Source organism: Antechinus flavipes, chromosome 1 (assembly GCF_016432865.1).
Source record: "Antechinus flavipes isolate AdamAnt ecotype Samford, QLD, Australia chromosome 1, AdamAnt_v2, whole genome shotgun sequence".
Taxonomy (NCBI): domain Eukaryota; kingdom Metazoa; phylum Chordata; class Mammalia; order Dasyuromorphia; family Dasyuridae; genus Antechinus; species Antechinus flavipes.
The window spans coordinates 454,858,095-454,877,754 of NC_067398.1; the positions used below are offsets into that span (position 1 = coordinate 454,858,095).

Genomic DNA, 19,660 nt, shown 5'->3' on the forward strand with positions numbered 1-19,660 from the left:
AGACAATGTGTTACAAAGATAATCCTTGGGCTTTCTAACAATGTATACAAGTGTCAGGGTTTTTTTTTCTGCTTGGGCATTTTTTCTTTCATTTCAGAGGGGATATGTTGGAGGTTACTATCTTGAAAGTTTCAAAAATTCAAAAGTTCAGAATTGTAAGCCATCTTCGAATCCAGGAGTCTGGAATTTAGGAGTTCAGAACTTTGGTCTGGGAATTAAGTCAATGAATGTATTCTATAGCCAACCCATCAGTACTTGAGATAAGAATTTATTTAGCAGAAATTATGGTTATGTTTGTTGCCCTTAGTTCTGAAAGAGGACCAAAATAATATCACTTTTTTAAAGAGCTGAATTACCATGTGTCTAGTTGTGGCTAATCAGACCAATACAAGTTTGGAACACTCCACCACAAATCAAACACAAATAGTCTCTATGATCATTTGGAGTGACTTCTCTAACTTTATGTTGGAATATTGTCTAACTTTCACAAGCATACAACAATGAGGTCAGCACAACAGATCTATAGACCTTCAGTTTGATAATCAGGCTAATACTTCTCCTCTCCCACACTTTACCTCAGAACCTCCCAACACTGTTAGCTCTGTCAATGCAGGTGTCAACCTCATTATCAATGTATACATTCCTGGAAAGTATACTGCCTCGGTAATTGAACTAATCTGCATCATTCAAAACTTCATCATTTGCTGATGATTCTGCATATGAATGGTGTGGTGCTGGCTGATGAAGTACCTGTTTTCTTGGTGCAAATTGTTAGGTCAAAATTAGCACAAGTAGCAGTTGATCCATACTTTGTTTCATCTCAGCATCAGAGGCTGCATTGAGTACACAATCACCTGCAAACAAAAAATCATGCACCAAGAATTTGTATTCAGCCTGAGCTTATTCTCCCTAGAAAATGAAATGGGCATATAATGAAGATGCTATTCAACTTATGGTTGACAGACTATATCCAGTTATAGATTTTCTATAGAAAAATATATCCTAAAGATATTTCTATCATAAAGACTTTCTCAAAATCAGGCTCTCCCTTCTCTGGAATAGCATCAGTGGCATTTATACATACACATCAATACTGGAATCATTGGCTAAATCTCACATTAGAAAGATTAGTCAAGCAGTTATATGCATAATTGAGTAGAGCCTGGAATTAGGACATCCGACTAAGTAGCTCTCATAATAATCAAAATATAAGGATATATAAATTAATCAAAAGAGGAGCTCTGAAAATAGAAAAAATGAAGATGATCAACATCTCAAAGGGGAGAAATGTCAATCACCAAAAAATCAGTTGAGCCTCTACTTGTAGATAAAGAGGTACCAGGCTAAGTAATGAAAAGGAAAGAAAGGGCAGAGTATTGTCTATCATTGAGAAGTTTCTGGTTGGGTTAGAAAAATCAATCAAAACACCAATGTAATCTAACAAGGTTTTTGGTATTATATTCCTCTTCAAGAACAAAGGACAAACAGCGATAAATACATAAGGTTTTGTCTTGTCCCTCTGGGTCTTTGTCTCTATATCTCTGTCCCTTTGTCTCTATATCTCTGTCCCTGTCTCTGTGTTTCTCCCTCTCTCCAAATTTTTCAGCATTTAGGGGTCCATGAATTTATTCATCATTTCTATCAAGATGATTTCCAGATCTATGCAGCCAGTCCTCCAAGTTTCAGTTCTAAATCATCAATTCAAATTGTATTTCCAAGAAATGTATCAAACCCAAACTTTCTAAAACTGAATTCATTTTTCTCCTAAACTCTCCCTTCTTTCAAACTTTTCTATTTCTATCTGAACCACTACTAACTATTCTTCTAGCAACTCAGGTTCATAATAGTGGCACTTCCTGGATTCTTTAATCTCCTTCATAGCACATATCCAATCAGTTGCCAAATTTATCCTTTCCACGGTCATAACATTTTTTAATATTGTATCCCTTCTCTCTACTCACAGAGTTACTATCTTATTTCAGGTTCCCCTTCACCTAGATTATTTCAATATCCTTATTATTTTCCCTGTCTCATATCTCTCAACACTCCACTCCATCCTACACACTACTACCAAAGTACTTTTCCTCAACTGCAGATCTGATTGTGTATATCCCTCATTCAATCAACTCCATTAGCTTCCTATAGCTCTAAAATAAAATAAGGACTTCTTTTTTTAGTTTTTAGAGCTCTACATCGGCTGGTCCCCACCTATCTTTCTAGATTTGCTATACATTACTCCCATTTCTATATACTATAATTGAGCGAAATTTGCTTTCTCTTTTTCTCATTCATGACCCTCTTTCTCTGTCATCTCTTGATCTTTGTCCTGATTGATTCTCATGACTTTAATCCATTTTCTCCTTACTTCTGCCTTATAATTCTTTCTTTAAGAGGCAGCTTAGATACCATCTTCTCCATGGAACCTTCCCTCATCTCCCAGCTGCCAGTTCCCTCCCTCCCAGACTACCTTTGTTTTAAATACTTTGTATGTGTATTAATTTTTACATTTATGCTATAAATAGATAGATAGATAAAGGGGAATATAGGTGGCAAAAGGGACAGAGTACCAAGCTTGGAATTGGAAAGATCTGAATACAAATCAGACCTAAGACATTAGCTGTAAAACTCTTAGCAAGCCACTTAATCCTGTTTGGGACAAAAAGACCTACCCAAATTGACTACTGCAGAGATCACTCATAGAAAGCAGAATTATTTTTTAGAATCTCAAGAAGCGGACCCCATTCTGGTCTGTAAGCCAAATTCACAGCAGGAGAGAGCCACTCCCTTGAAAATGTTCACAGCTTTTATACATTTCAGACAAAGAATCTCAAAATCCCACCCTCTATATGTTATGATTGGCCATAAGTCTGTATTCCTCTACTTGGTCACTGGAATGCAGTAGACAAGGTGACATACAGCTTCTTCAGCAGTAATCCCTTCTTTGGACAATGGAATACTCAGTCCAGGCCTTATCTAAAACCACGTGACTGAGGCCTATAGGCTTGATCTACTTTAGCTAACAGTCTCTGATCAATATGTGCTTAATCAGTAAATTCTTCACCTTTCCACTCAATCCTTATTTGCCTCAGTTCCTCATCTATAAAACGGAGACACCCTGGATAAGGAAAGAACAAACCACTCCAGTATCTTTGCCAAGAAAACCCCATGGATTTTGTCCATGGGGTCACATAGAGATAGATATGACTTGATCCACTGAACAACAACAAATGTATTTGTATTCATATTTGTCGTCTCCTCTATTTAAATATAAGAGAATTTTCTTCTTTGTAATTATATCCCTGATGCTTAGCACAGTACTTGATGCATGATAGGCACTTGTTAATACTTGCTCATTGAATGATTGATTGACTAATTGATTGCAAGGTTTGATGCCAGGTACTGGGTTACAAAGACAAAACAAGTATCAATCTCTGCCCTCAAAGAACTTATATTTGTGAGGTGGAGGCACATACAAAACAATTATCAGAGCGAAAATACACTAACAACTAAGAAAATAGAATGTGGAATGAAATAGATTAAAGAGTTACTGAATCCAAAGTTAGGAGTGCATGTGACTGAATGAGTATTGATGCAAGTAATAGAAACGAGGAAACTTCTCACATATTTTTAGAACCATTTTGCTTAGCATTACTGATTTTCAGTTAGCTAGCATACTAAGTAGGTGAAATAATAAATCAAAAGGAAATAAGAGAGCATTTAATGGACAATTGGAGAAGATTCAGTGAATAGCCAAAACCAATATACTAAAAATAAACCAACTCTCTCAAACCATTTTTTCCCTCATCCTCCCCAAAACCCCCAAACCTGATTGATTCCATATTGTCTATGTCCTCTGATATATTCGTATTCTTCTTGAAGCATCTCTGGGGCTGCTGGTGTCCAGTAATCACCTTACCCCATCTCCCACACCCTAATATATTTCTGATGCTAATTACACGGTTCAATAAGAAAGGCTAATCAGAAAAAAAGATAAATTTGGAAATCTAAGTGTTGAGATTCTGAAGAAATGTTGGAGTTTGAAGGTAGGCAAAATGAATATTGGAGTTTGATTTAGTCAAATGTATTTTTTGGATGTAGTCCATAGTTCCCTCACGATTTTTTTTTTTATATGAGACAAGATTTCATTGTTTCTGATGCTTGATAGAAATGTGTTTGCCTCATTTGTCAAAATCACTCCTAAATGTGTAAAACAATTTCTGCCTAATTCACTTTCAGCAGTTGCTATTTCCAACCTCTTAGATTGAGTATTTTAAATGGGCTGGTACTCTGTTGGCCCATGAGTTATTTGTAGCATTAATTCTTGGCTCAAATAATTCTGCATTGTCAAGACAAAGTTCGCTATTGCCTTTGTTTCATAGATCAATTTTGAAAGTAAGTCAAAAAGCACAAATTGAAGACACAAGACAATGGAACTGAACTAACTCAATAGCACCTGTCATAGTCATTCAGAGCTTTTAGAAATAATTGACTGTTTAAGAAAAAAAAAGAAAGAAAAGAAAACAAAGAAGAAGAAATAGTAGCCTGTTAAAATTCCATAGAGAAAAGCAAAGCACTTTGAAAAGGAAGAGTCTATCAGTTAAAGTTTGTTGTCTTAGGGAAGAAAATGTGCCAAAAGTGGAAGAAATATAGATAATCTTAGAATCTATCATCTATAATGGAAGCTATGGGATTTATGGTTAAAACCAAGACAAGGTGAAGAGTGGAAGAAAAACTTTAAATTCTGTCCTGCTATGAACACTAAGACATTCCAACTAACTCTGATCTCTGCTGCCATATTTGGCCTGAAATGAAACATAAAATTGATAGAGAAAATCTCCCATCTTATATGGGATACTTGTTCTTCTATTGACAAGCTTCATTCAAAATCACACTTCATAAGTCCACACTAATGCCTTTCTTTTTTCTCTGATCAGTTAAAGAACACCACTGATTCAAAGAAAAAGTATTTAATGAAATTGCAGGACAAAAATACATGCAAAATTTCATTCCCCATAAACCTGGCTAACACTACCACAAATATATATTATATTCTTATTAGAAGATGGACTGTATATGAGGGTCACAAATGGGGAGAGGGAGAAATTTAGGCATGTAATGGACAACAACATAAAGAACATATTTGACCAAGGCACATAAAAGGAGAGGGACCTCTTTTCTCTGCACCAATATTTTCTGATGATATCATGCTGCTCTCAATGGTCCTTCTCAATAGATATAGCATCTTCCTAGGGGTTCTGCTGGTTCCTAGTGGTCTGAGCTGAGTAGAGCCATGGAAGGTACTACATTGGTAGACTTGGGCTTGATTAGCCAAGTTAAATCAGCATCAGCTAGAACTTCTCCCAGCTAAGAGTAGAATGACAGCCTTTTAGTCATAGCCACTAAATGTAGCTGACAAATGTCAGGAAGAGCACTCCTGAGCTAAAATTAGGTCTTTCTTTTTCAACTTCTATGTTGAATGAAGAGATCGAAGACCTTTGTGGGTTGATTCTTAGTATGCTCTGACAAAAGGTAAGATAAAAAAAAAAATCAAAGTTTACTAGTCTAGGAGCAGCTAGGTGATGCAGTGGTTAGAGTACCAGCCCTAAAGTCAGGAGGATCTGAGTTCAAATCTGACCTCTGATATTTAACACTTCTAGCTGTGTCACTTAACCCCAATTGTCTCAGAAAAAAAAAAAAAGTTTACTAGACTAGCTCACATTTCTGTCTTTTTTATCTTTGTCAGCAACTGTAACATTCTCTAAAATGTAATGTTCTCTGGGAGCAGGTTTCTTCGGGGACTTCTGGAGGCAGCCTTAGTTTCAGTTCAAAGTAATAATCACCTCAAATGCAGCCAGGAGTTAAAGTCCAAATCCTTTCTTGTTTCTTTCCAAGTCTTGTCTCCTTTCCTGCAGCCCAGTTAGCTTTCTTAGAGGCCTTCTGTAGTCTTGCTTCCAAGAGCTTGAGCTCTGGCTTCAGAATCTCCTCAACTGAATCCTGGTTGAGGCTCCTAGCTCATATATACTCTCTTAAAGGTGTGACTCTTATAGAACTATATAGTAAGTACTAAGTACATGTACTGAACTAGAGAATTGTTAAGTACCACACTAAACAATCATTATCTCTATCAATTCCACTGACTTAGCACCTTGTTTCAAGTTCTGGCCTATAACAAGCAACAAAGGCTGTTTGCTGTACTTTGGCCAATGAAAAAGATTTTTTCTACATATAAATATTTAGTTCTTACTGTACTCCCATTGCCAAAGTCCAGCCTTGGTTCCAAATGATGAACTATAACATAGGAGTCAACATTTATTTTAAACTAAGGAGTCACTAATAATAGATAATCACATTGGTGAATAGGGCTTTTGGAGCTTTTAAATTGCTGAATTTATATTTTCTAAGATTTAGGACAGAAAAAGTTAGCTGTCTCAGAGTTTAGAAGGCTTCTCCAAAGTGAGAGAAGAATCTATATGAAGAAAAGGCATCTTAGCATAAGATCCATATCCTGAGGTTGATGTACAAATTATATATCTCAAAGAATTATCCATAAATAAATGAAAGTACGGCCTCTTTTCATTCTACTTTAGTTTTTATGAACATTAGATTTAGTGAAATAAGTCCTCAATCCTAGGATTGAAAACCAGAGGTTTTGGTTGGAAAAAATGATGTTGCCAAATGTAGACTAAAAATAAAATAGATTTTTCTCAGAGGGTATCTAAAGCATATGTGCAAAATGTGCTAAGTAAAAGGGAATGTGTGGATAATTGAGAAAATAACTAATCCCTTTGCAACACTAAAAATTAGATATAAAAATCTGCTAAGTACTTGATTAGGCCAATAAAATTTCATATTTAATTACATAATACAAAATAGCTCATCATGAGGAAAATTATCTGTATTTTAAATTACATATCTTTTTGTCCATAAGGTAGACACAATACTTTGATTCTTTTCCTAGTATTTGTATTTCCCCATTCTCTCCTTCTCCCTCTTTCCCTCTTTCTCTCCCCGCTTCCTCCTTCCCTTCCCCTCTTCTCCTTCCCTTAACTTTTTTTCATAACAGTCCCTTTTTCTATACCAGTGACTTTAGGTAGATCCTCTCCATTTCTTCTCCTGGGCAGATTTAAAGAGTTCTATATTTCTTTATCTCTACAACAGGATGGTGATATCCCCCTGATCAATGACAGAGTTGACAAATAATCACTTTAGCCATTTGAGGGGGAGGATCAAAGAAAGTGAATTTTCTTTCTCAGGCCAATCTCTTCATATTACCACTACTGTTATTTGTAAAGGCATGTGTGTGCATATAAACAAATTCTAAACAATAGTAGTTGTATTTTCACATACAGTCTTGTGTATTTGTATACTCTGTTTTGTTTTTATTAAAGTTTTTTTTATTTTCAAAACATATGCATGGATAATTTTTCAACATTGACCCTTGCAAAACCTTCTGTTCCAAATTCTCCTCCCTTTTCCCCATCTCCTCCCCAAAAGGCAAGTAATCCAATATATATTAAACATATTAAAAATATGTGTTAAATCCAATATATGCATACATATTTATATAATTATCTTGCTGCACAAGAAAAATCAGATAAAAAAACAAAAAAATGAGAAAGAAAATTAAATGCAAGATATTAACAACAAAAAGCATAAAAATGCTATGTTGTGATACACACTCAGTTCCCACAGTCCTCTCTCTGACTTTCTTCATCACGAGACCATTGAAACTGGCCTGAATCATCTCATTGTTGGAAAGAGTCACATACATCAGAATTGATCATGATATAGTCTTGTTTTTGCCATGTACAATGATCTCCTGGTTCTGCTCATTTCACTCAGCATCAATTCATGTAAGTTTCTCCAGGTCTTTCTGAAATCATCCTGCTGATTATTTCTTATAGAACAATAATATTCCATAACATTCATATACCATAACTTATTCAGTCAGCCATTTGCCAACTGATGGGCATCCCCTCAGTTTCCAGTTTCTTGGCAACTTTGCTAATAATTGATAAAATTAGAATTATCATAAAACCAGGATACTTTATTAATGGTTGAAAAGATTATAATTACCATAAAACAAATTTTAAAGACTAAACTAACAGAGACAGAATATTGCCAGATATCTCATAGCAAATGGCAAAGCTAGAGCTTGAAACTAAGCTTTCTGATTCAACTTTCAATGGGTACTAAACAAACAAATGTATTAAGCACTTTAAAAACACCATCTCTACCTCAAGGAATTTATAATCCAATAGAAAAGACACACCAAAAAAGGAAAAATTAGGATAAATTGTATTGATCTGGATTAGATAAAAAAGTACAAACTGTGCCAGTTATGCCATTTCAAAAAGATATTCATTCAAACATCAATATTTGAGTCAAGGAAGTTTTACCAATCATTAACTATAGTTGATTATTAGTAAAAGATACTTATAATGTATCTGGAGGCATCTAGGTGGAGTGATGCCCAGAGTAGGAGACCTGGAGTCAGGAAGATCTGACTTCAAATCCAGCATCAGACACTTGACTAGGTTAGGCAAGTTATTTAATCTCTGTGTGACTCACTTTCCTCTTCTGCAAAATGGGAAGAATAATAGCATCTACCTTCTAGATTTGCTGTAAAGCTCAAATAAGATCAAATAAAGCACTTTTGGCTCAGTATCTGGCACATAGTAAATACTATATAAATGTTACCTATTATTATTACATGAGAAACGTGCACCCTTCATCTTGCCATTACCACTGTCCTGACTTCCCAATTGATGTGATATATATACATATCAGATATATACATATCAGATAGGTAGATACACATATACAAAATGTGTGTGTGTGTGTGTGTGTGTGTGTGTGTGTGTGTGTGTGTGTGTCCTGGACCAATATCCTGAAGGCATGTTGGGAGTAGACCTTCTCAGAATATGTCCCTGACAGACAGAGGTATAGCAATGGGAGTAGGGTTATAGAAAATGAATTGTCGGTATATTAATTAATTCAGCTATACAGACATGGGAACAAAGTGTCTGCCAGTTACTGTACTGTTCTCCTCTATCAAGACTGACATGGTGACATAGATAACCATGGGCATATATCTTTTCAAGCAAAATCACAAGACTCACAAAATTACAAGTCCATTCAACAAACTAAGAAATATACTCAAGAAGATTATTACAATGTGTCCAGTCATGAATAAACCACTAACGTTGAATCAAGCACAACAGGTAATAAAGTATTTTGCACTCAGGCTCAAGAAGGGGATATAGATGAGCTGCTTCATAGATTTAAACAGAAAAACAAAAGGACCATTTGCCTCATCTGAACAATTCTTATAAGAAAATGATGGAGTATACCAAACTAAAAGGACAGTTCTGAAAATTAGCCAGGCAGGTACCCATGAAATGGGAGAATGAGAAGAAGGATACTGCTAAATCAGAACATGGAATCAAATGGACAAAAATCTGTCCCCAAAGGTTTTTGTGTCCAATGTTGTATTTTAGGTGATGCAATGGATAGAGTGCTGGACTTGAAGTCAGGAGGACCTAAGTTCAGATCTTGCCACTTTTTGTGTTCAAAACATTTTATAACCTGCCCCACCGTTATATTTTCTATTGATCTAATGATAAGGACCTCCTTACTAGTCCTTAAATAAGACACTTCCATTGTCCAACTCTAGGTATTTTCACTTTCCTGGAAATCTTTCCTTCCTCACTCCAATCTTCTGATTTCCCTGATTTCTTTCAAGTCCCAGATAAATTCCAGCTTTCAACAGGAAGTATTTCCTTTACCTATCTTTCCTCTGTTGGTTATTTCCAATTTATGTCTTATAAAGTTTGTTCACCAATAGCTGTTTACATGTTTGAATTTCTATTAAATTATGAACTCCTTGAGAGCAGGGATTGTCTCTTAGTTTTTTCCGTAGCTCCAATGCTTAGTTCAGTGTCTGACACAGTAGATACTCAAGAAATATTTATTGAGCGGCAGCTAGATGGCTCAATGGATAGAGCACCAGCCCTGGAGTCAGGAGGATCTGAACACTCAACACTTCCTAGTTGTATGATCCGGGGCAAGTCACTTAATTCTAATTGCCTCTCCAAAAAGAAAAATTACCTGGTATTAGCTTTTATTATTATATCTAGGCTACATGGACAACATAAAAAGACTTCATGAGATCATAGGGTATGACTTACAGCAAAATAGGACCTTAAAGATCATGTCATCCAACTGCCTGAACTGATAAGGAAACTGAGACCCAGAGAGATTAACTGACTTGACTGACAGAGCAACAGACCCTAATGCTCAGAGTCACAGAAGCAATAAAAAGCATAGCAATCTAAAGTTCCATAAGGCAAATCAAACATTTATTAAGTATCAGGAACTGGGCTGAGCTCTGGGGATAAAAAGAAATGCAAAAGCAGTCCTGGCTTTCAAGGAACTTGTATTCTAATGGGTTAAGTGAATTTATCCACAGCAGTCAGAATTTCTCCATTTGCTGTAATCAGTAATTCTACTGATGTTATGTTGGCTGGTGGAGAACTTCTGTTTTCTTGGTGTTATCAAGCCACACAAACAGCAGAGAATCAATTTATACTCTGTTGCATCTCAGCCTCAAAGGCTGCTTTGAATGTACAATCATCTGAGAATAAACCGACTCTCCCTCCACTTTGGTCTTGCCTTATAGCCTTTTCAAATTAAATAATTTACAGTCAGTGTGATAGTTGAACTTCTTTTCAGTTTTCTCTTCAATGAAGACAACATGGCTGAAAACATCATGCTAAAAAGCATAGACGCAAGCACACAGCTTTGCTTCACTCCAGTAGTGACTGGGAAAGCTCAAGAGCATCATCCATTATCCAAAATCTGTGCAAACATGCCATTGTGGTACAATATTGATGAACTTCTCCAGGCAAACAAATTTTGCCATGATCTTCTACAAGCCCTCATGACTAACAGTATCAAAGGCCTTCACTCAGATTGATGAATGTTGTATATAGACCTTTGTTCTGCTCCTGGCGTTTCTCTGGAAATTGTCAGGCAGCAAATATCCTATTGATTATTTCTCGGCCCTTTAGGAAGCCACACTGGCTCTTGGATTGATGATTATCTTCCAGATGAATGATCAGCTTATGAAGAAGTGCTCTGGCAAGAAACTTGCTGACAATAACTAAGGGAAAAACACCCCCTCCCCTTTTTTTGTCACAGGACAATCAATTTCCTTTTTATTTTATAGAGACGGACAATGGAGGCATCCTTGAATGACTGGGTGATAATCTCTTCTTGCCATATAGCCCAAAAGGTTTCACTCACCTTTTGTATAAGCAGTGAATCCCATGCCTTGAAAATCTCAGCTGGAATAGAATCAGCACCAGGCAGTTCTCTGCCATATCAAAAAACCTAATGACACTGAGAATCTCTTCTTCAATGGGAAGTTTGGCTAGAGAGGAGTTGACTTCAAATTGAGATATGGGTTCAGTGGCTACAGCATTGGTTGATGACAGTCTGTTAAGAATACTATGAAGATATTCAACCTATTTCTCCAGGATCACATTCTTATCACTAATCAATGTAGCTCTATTAGCACTGTACCAAAGGTTTTTGGCCCATAAATAGACATTAGGGGATCATTAAAAATTTTTTGAATTGTTAAACCATAAATGTAAAGCTGAATTTTATCTGCCTTCTAACTATCCAAGAATCCTGCATTTTTCTAATCTTCACTTCTACTTAACTTTTGATGGAGTTAAATTCTGCCTTCTTAGAGAAGTGTGAACTTCTAAATAAGTTCACTTAGGCATCAAACTAGAAACTAGGTGGATGCCCATCAGATGGGGAATGTCTGAATAAGTTATAGTATATGAAGGTAATGTGTATGTGTATATAAACATATATATACATGTATAACATATACATATATACATCAAACATATATATATGAAATGATCAGCAGGATGATTTCAGAAAGGCCTGGAGAGACTTACATGAACTGATACTAAATGAAATGAGTAGAACCAAGAGAACATTTTACTTAGCAACAAGAAGATTATGTGATGATCAATTCTGATGAACCTGGCTCTTTTCAACAATGAGGTGATTCAGGCCAATTCTAATAGACTTGTGATGGAGAGAGCCATTTGCATCCAGAAAGAGAACTTGGGACTTAAATGTGGATCACAATATAGTATTCTTCACCTTTTGGTTATTTGCTTGCTTTTTTGTTTTCTTTCTCATTTTTTCCTCTTTTTATCTGATTTTTCTTGTGCAGCGTGATAATTGTGAAAATATGTATAAAAGAACTGCACATGTTTAATCTACATTGGATTACTTACTGTCTCGGAAAGGAGCTAAGAGAAGGAGAAAAATTTGAAACAATAAGGTTTTGCAAGGGTAAATGTTGAAAACTATCTTTGCATATATTTTGAAAATCAAAAGCTATTATTTTAAAAATAAGCAAATAAATAAGCTTACATACCTTGGCAGGATACTTTCCAGGGATTTAAATAAAAATGGTGAGGTTGACACATGTATTGCCAGAGTTAATTCAGTGTTTGGGAGGCTTCAAAGGAAAGTATGTGAGAGAAGTTTTAGGCTACCTACCAAACTGAAGATTTAAAGTCATTGTACTGACTCTTTGTATGCCTGTGAAACCTGGACAGCATATCAGTGCCATGTCAGGAATTGAATCACTTCCATCTGAATTGTCTTAGGAAGATTCTGAAGATCATCTGGCAGGATAAGATAACAGACACTAAGATCTTTTCTTGAGCTAAACTGCTAAGCGTTCAAAATCTACTGCAAAGATTGCAACTCCAATGGATTGATCAGGTTGTCCAAATGCCAAATATACATTTTATCTGCCTTCTAACTAGCCAGGAATTCTGCATTTTTCCAATCTTCACTTCTACTTGACTTTTGATATTAAGTTGAAAAAGTGAAATAAGGAAATTCTCAAGGTCTCGCTGAAAAACTTTAGAATCAATTGTGAGACATGGGAAATACTAGCACAGCATCACCTAGCATGTGCCTGAAGCAAAGAAGGGACTATGCTCTTTGAGCAAAACAGAATTGCAGTAGCTCAAAAGAAATGTGAAATGTGCAAATTTAGAGATATTTCCCCTACAAATGCTCATATGGTTTATTTGTGCCCCACTTGTGGTAGAGCCTTTCAAGTTCTTATTGTTCTAATCAGCCATAGTCAGACACATTGCGTCTTGACTCCCAACATAGTGATGTCATTTTGAGCCACTTCAAGCAAATAGAACCACCACCATTTTAATGAGAAATATTGTTGCTGTTCATTTATTTCAGTTATGTCTGACTCTCTTTGATCCCCATTTGGGGGCTTTGTTGGCAAAGTCACTGAAGGGATTTGACATTTCCTTCTCTAGTACTTTTTATAGATGAGGGAAAAGCTTTAAGTCAAGTTTTGACTTGGCCCAGATCACTTAGTATACATCAGATTTAAACTCATAAAATTGAGTCTTCCTGATTCTAAATCCAGTAATCTACTGCATCACTTAGCTGCTGTCTAACGAGGAAATCAATATGCAAATAACTATGTACCAACATATACATTAGTCAAAGTTAAAGTTATGTTAAAAATCATCTCAGAAGGAAGATACAAACAGTATTGGAAACCAAGGAAAACACCTTGAAAAAGGTAGAATTTGAACTCTAACTTGAAAGAAGTCAGGAGGCAGGGATGAGGAAGGAAAGTATTCCAGGCATGGGAGATAGACCAGTGAAAATACTCTGAATCTAAAAATGGAGTGTCATATTTAAGGAACAAGAAAGTCAATATTGTTGTGCTATAGAGCATATAGGGTGGGAGGGGGAGTTGTAAGAAGACCAGGAATTTAGATAAAGGACAGATTATGAGGAACTAAATTAAGAAATTTAAAGAAGAGATAATTTACAAATAGAGGGAACAAGGGAGGCTTCATAGAGGAGTAGGTCATCATCCAACCTAACTGAGTTTAGATTTGAAGGAAGAGCAATACCACCTTAGCCCCTAATTGTGGAAGGAGAAAGCATGAAGATGAAAGAAATGATTATTTCTCTCCTACATTAATAGTCAATTATTGAATTTGTACTAAGGTTTTTACCCTATCTTTCCTTATTTAGAAGTCAACCCCTGTAGGTTATTCAGGTAGTCTTGGAAGAATAGGGATCATAAAGAGATGAAAACTTGAATGAAACTGACCAATTGGAAAACTCATATTTTTTCAAAAGGTAAAGAAATTTTAGTTTAGGTGAATTGAAGTATTCTGGCCCATTGTGTTTTATTCAGACAGGTCTGGATAAAAGTGGATCCACCTTTTTTTCTAGATTTCCCTAGGCAGGATAATATATGCTCAGATAAGTCTCTTTGACCAAGGCTGAGTGATCAGTAAAGTCCCCCAGCTTTCATTAGAATAAGTCCATCTCTCATTATAATATTCATTTTTCTCATTAATTGTTAACCAACCAGAGTTGATTACTACTCTCAGAAACATCCACTCTTCCAAGAAACTATGTCTTTTAACTTTTTTATGTGTAACAGAAAACAGTCTGTACAGATGCACAGGAAGAGAACATAGCTAATGATAAAGTTTGGCCAAAATAAAAAATATAGAGGGGGGAATAAAATTAGAAAGATAGGTTGGAGCCATCTTGTAGAAGGCTGTAAGTGACAGATTGTTTGAATTTTATTCTGTTAATAATGGAGAGCCTCTAATGATTTTGAATCAGGGGCATACCATGGTCAAAAAGGAAAGTTTCTTTTTTTTTTCTTTTTTGTTCCCCAGCTATGCAAAGGATGAATTGGAAAGGGAAAAAAAACTAAAGAATGGAAGGCAGAGAGAACAACTAGTAAACTATTTTCATAGGACAGATGAAAGGAAATGAAACATCTTTTAGGGTGACAATGTGAATAGAAAGGAGAGGATGAATAACAGAGATAGAATCAGTAATACTTGGCAACTGACTGGTTTTTGAGGAGGGGAACATATCCTTTAAAGGTACCTGTGGTCTTTTTCTTAAGCATGTATTCAAAAGATGAAGATGGTGAAAGAAATTATACTTTGAAATAATTTTCTTACCTTTTAAAAATCTTTGATATCCAACTGAGGTATGACATTCATATCAATTAAGAGAACTAAGATGTATATTGTCTTTTCTTGAATTCTGAAAGTATTTTTCTGTGATTTTGATGTGTGCCTGATTTAAGATGAAAAGTGATTATCAGATAAAATGTAAATTTAGAAGAACAAGGAATGCTGATTTCTGGGCGTCACATTTTAAAGCGAAATACTTCCAAATTCTATCTTTTATTGGAAACTACAGATTTCTAAAAAAATTTTTTTAGTTATGTATCTTATTTAAGTTTTGTATACAATGTACTTCCAGAAAGGATTTGAAGAGGCTTACAAAATTAAATATCATGTAAGAATTGAAAACAAAAACAAATATGAAACAAGACAAAGGGAAAACAAAAACAAAAATCAGTTCAAAGAAGCCAAGGATTTCATGTCACAATGGACTTGAGTATGGGAGGCATAAATTTAATACCATTCTATACTGAATTAAACTATATATTTCTTGGGGAACCAAGGCAAGAAGAAAAACATGTTGGATTAAGTAGTTTCCATTGTTAATAAAAGCCAGCAAATAAATTTGTTTACAAAGAAATAACTATTTTCTAGAAGTGCATTAAAGGCAATAGAGAAGCACATGGTCAATGTTTGCAGGCTGCAATACATTAATAAGAAATAACAGTGAAGTGGAACAAAAGCAGTCAGAGAATCAATAAATCAATTCAACATGAATTTATTAGGTAGTCTGGAAAGAAAGATGGATCAACCCTGTAACAAGAGCAAGAGATAATCAATGGACAGCCTACACACTCCATTGATATCCTCACAATGTCAAGACAAGAAGAAAAGTTCTTCTGGCAGTATTATAGGGTCATAAATCTACAATCAGAAAGGAATTTGACAGTCATCCAGCCCACCTCTCTTTTTTTATAGTTGAAAAAACTTAAATAGAAGTTAAATGGCTTGACCAATGCAATACATGTAGTAATTGACAAAGTTGAAATTCAAACTAAGGTCCACTAATTCTAGAGGTTCTTTCCATAATACCATATCATACTACCTATAGTGGTTTTGTTGTTGTTCATTATTTTTTCAGTTGTGCTCAGTTTTTGGTGACCCCATTTATGATATTCTTGGCAGAGAAGAGAGCAGTTTGCCATTTCCTTCTCCAGCTAATTTTACAAATGAGGAAACTGTGGCAAATAATGTTAAGTGATTTGCCCATTGTCACACAACTAATAAATGAAACCAGAATTGAACTCCCTTCAGACCCAGCATTCTAACTGCTGTGTCTTTTTGATGGATTTCCAGGAAGATATGAACTAACAAGATAAACAGGCATGAATATGTTGCAGTTTCCATCATCAGAGGGTATATTCATATCAATGAGATCATAATACCATGGAGAACTCAAATATTGAATTCAATAGAAATGTATTACATGGATGCTTATGTAATGCAAATAGCATAAAGTGACTTCCTCAAATTCACACAGCTTGTAAGTGAAGGAGGCCAGATTTAAACTCAGAAAAATGAGTCTTCCTGAGTCCAGGCCCATCACTTGAGCCACTGAATCACCTAGCTGCATACAGCTAGGAATATAGCTTAGCGAATCTATAGAGGGGCCAGTAACCAGGCTCATCAGACTCTGGCTCTCAAAAATAAGACATTTCAAGTGAACCTTTTGCAAAAGATAGACTTCATAAGTAACCTTCATAAGAATAAACACCTCCTATGAGAACCCTTTCTTAGCTCATGTTCTAGGTCTGATTTTAATGTGTTAATATAGAATAGGAAAGTGTAAAAAGTGTGTTTATATGGGAGACTAAGAAAGGAATAGGACACGGAGTCAAAAAACTAGGTTCAAACTTTGATTCAGCCTCCTAACAAATATGATCTTGCCTTTGTCATTTAAACTCACCAAGTTTCTGTTCCCTTATTTGGAAAAATGGAAATAATATTTACATGACCTACCTTCTAGGAAAAATGGTGGGTAGAAAACTATAATAGATCTGGAAAATATATAATCCTGACTTTTATCTTATGAGGTTATAGAACACAAGTGGAGTCAGGGGCTGCTATCATTGTGCTTCTTTAGAATAAGAGAAACAATTTCTGAACATTAAAAATAAATAAGTCTTGCTTTTTTCATTTGTTTTTGAGCTTATTTTATATTTTCATAGCAAAAATTAATTTGTCATATGAGTTCCAGGTAGCCAAGCAGAGCAATAGAAAATGAGACAGGAAGACCTAAACTTGAATTCCACTTGAACATTTATTAACTATATGATTCCAGGAAAGTCAAATAACTTTTCTGTGCCTCATTTTCTTATTTATGAAATGAAGAGATTGTACTTAATGACTTCTAAAGTCTCTTTTAGCTCTAAATTCTATAATATGTCCAGAATTAGTATAATAAATGAAATATTATAAACAGAGTGTTTTCCAACCACAAAGTTTTACATAAATGTTATCTGACAATGTTAAATTCTTGAATAAGATTTAGAATAAGAATAATCAGAATAAAAATAAGATTTAGTTTCCATAAACCTTAGATATCTTAGAACATAATACCAACTACCCTGCTATTGTCCTCCCAGAAATATGACTTCTTCCCTTCATTTAAAATCCTTCCCTGGTCCATCATTGCCCAGTTAGGGAATGCAAAGATACTTACCTGACTACACCTATGAAATCATGTTTCATATCCATCTACTCCAGACATAGTTATACATCTTCCCACCCACTCTGTTTTTATATGTACTCTCCTATCCATACAGTTCTTCCTACCCACTCCTCAGTCTATTAGTCTCGACCTGGGTGGAAGAGGAGGACATTTATTAAGCATCTACTATGAGTCAGGTACTCACTGAGTATACAAAAGTAAGACAGTGCTTGATTTCTAGGATCTTATTTTCTAATAGGGAAAAACACAGAAGAGAATAATCAAAACTAAAGCAATGCTACTATTGCTTCTGCAAAAATCATGGCAGCTAACTACCCTGTGGCATCACTCCTCATAACTGAGTCCCTAAATAAAAATTCCCTTCCCTAAATTTCACTTATCCTACTTGTTTTCTCTTATTAGAGCATAAGCTCATTGAGGGAAGGAAGTGTCTTATTTTTATCCTTACATACCTACTACCTAATACAATTTCTGATAATATCATAGGAAGTACTTAATAATTTCTAATTTATTCATTATTGTTCCACCAGTTCTGTTCTTTCTCTAGTCTACTCAGAACAGAGAGCAAGAAGCTCCTTTATCTTCACTCCATTTTAAAAAATAATAACCATAACAGCTTTCTTGTGGTCTGTCTTATGAGAATATTTAGAGTAATTGTCTTTTCCCCACCTGGCTCTTGGTTTCCCTGTCATATTTGTGATACATTAAAAATAAAGAGTACATCTGAAATAGAAAATTTCTACTTCTGTTCTTCTTTCAAGGTTTCCCATGGCTCTTTCCCTGGTATTGTCAAGTGATTATTTTGTTATCATTTAGTATTCACTGATTTTTCACAGGGTGATAAACATCCTTACAGATTGAGCTCTATCCCTCTATTCCCTTGGAAATCCTCTTCCCTCCTGTCCCAAAGTAATTTTCCTTCTATTGAATTTTAAATCCTCTCCTTGGTATATATAAACCTGAATACTCTCAAGAGTATACCATTAATGTTCTAAATAATTCCACAAATACAGACTATTATTGCCCTTGATATTTAACTCTCTTCTTATGGTTATCACTGAACATGTTTTCTTTCCCTAGTGTGCCCTTCAGTAAACACCACAACATTATTTTCTTAGTCTCTTAGATCATATTCAGTGTGTGTGTGTATGTGTGTGTGTGTGTTTTTTTTTTCTGGTGGAGAAGGAAAGCAAAGGATTGGGGGAGAGGAAGCCTTTCCAAAGCTACCTTTTTAAAGAGCTACATCTCTTTTCTAAAAGTGCTTTTAGTTGACATTTATCTTATTTACATATCAACATTAAGAGTTCCAATATTCCAGAATCTGACTATGACTCTAAGACAGTAATTTCCCTCTTTTTCCCAAAAGAAAGCAACCTGAATAAGAAGAAAAGGAAAGACATTTTGTTTTTATCTAATTCATAGACTTCTTTAGATCAAGGTTCATAGCCTAAATTCCTTTCTCTCATTCCATTTTAGCAAAGGATTGTTCAGATAAGATATTCTTTCTCCATAACATGTTTTCCATTATAAGTATTTGGTAGTAAATAGGAAATTTGGGCTTAGCATTTGGAAGGCTCAGGTCCAAATCCTACCTCTCATCCTTACTAAGCCAGCAAGGTGCTTAACATCTTCATGCCTGACACTGTAAAATATAATAGTCTATAACATGGTGAATATCTGCTATTGTTTTCTTTTTCTTTTTATATGTTAGTTAAGATCACAATTAAATCCACTCATCCCTAAAAACTTGACAACTACCTACCCCAAAATAGTACTCAAAATTTTCTCTAATACCCCTTAGCTTAAATTAGAAACATTTGGTAGTGAAATAAAATTTTATTTCTATTATTTTATTTCTTCCAATTACATACAAAAACAATTTTTAACATCCATTTTTTTAAAT

At 35.1% G+C, this 19,660-nt stretch overlaps 1 protein-coding gene across 1 annotated transcript in view; it reads left to right on the forward strand.

Moving 5' to 3' along the window:
* Positions 1–19,660, forward strand: part of CPA6 (carboxypeptidase A6) — a 112,581-nt gene that overhangs the window by 32,386 nt on the left and 60,535 nt on the right. The gene's annotated exons all lie outside the window — the stretch shown is intronic.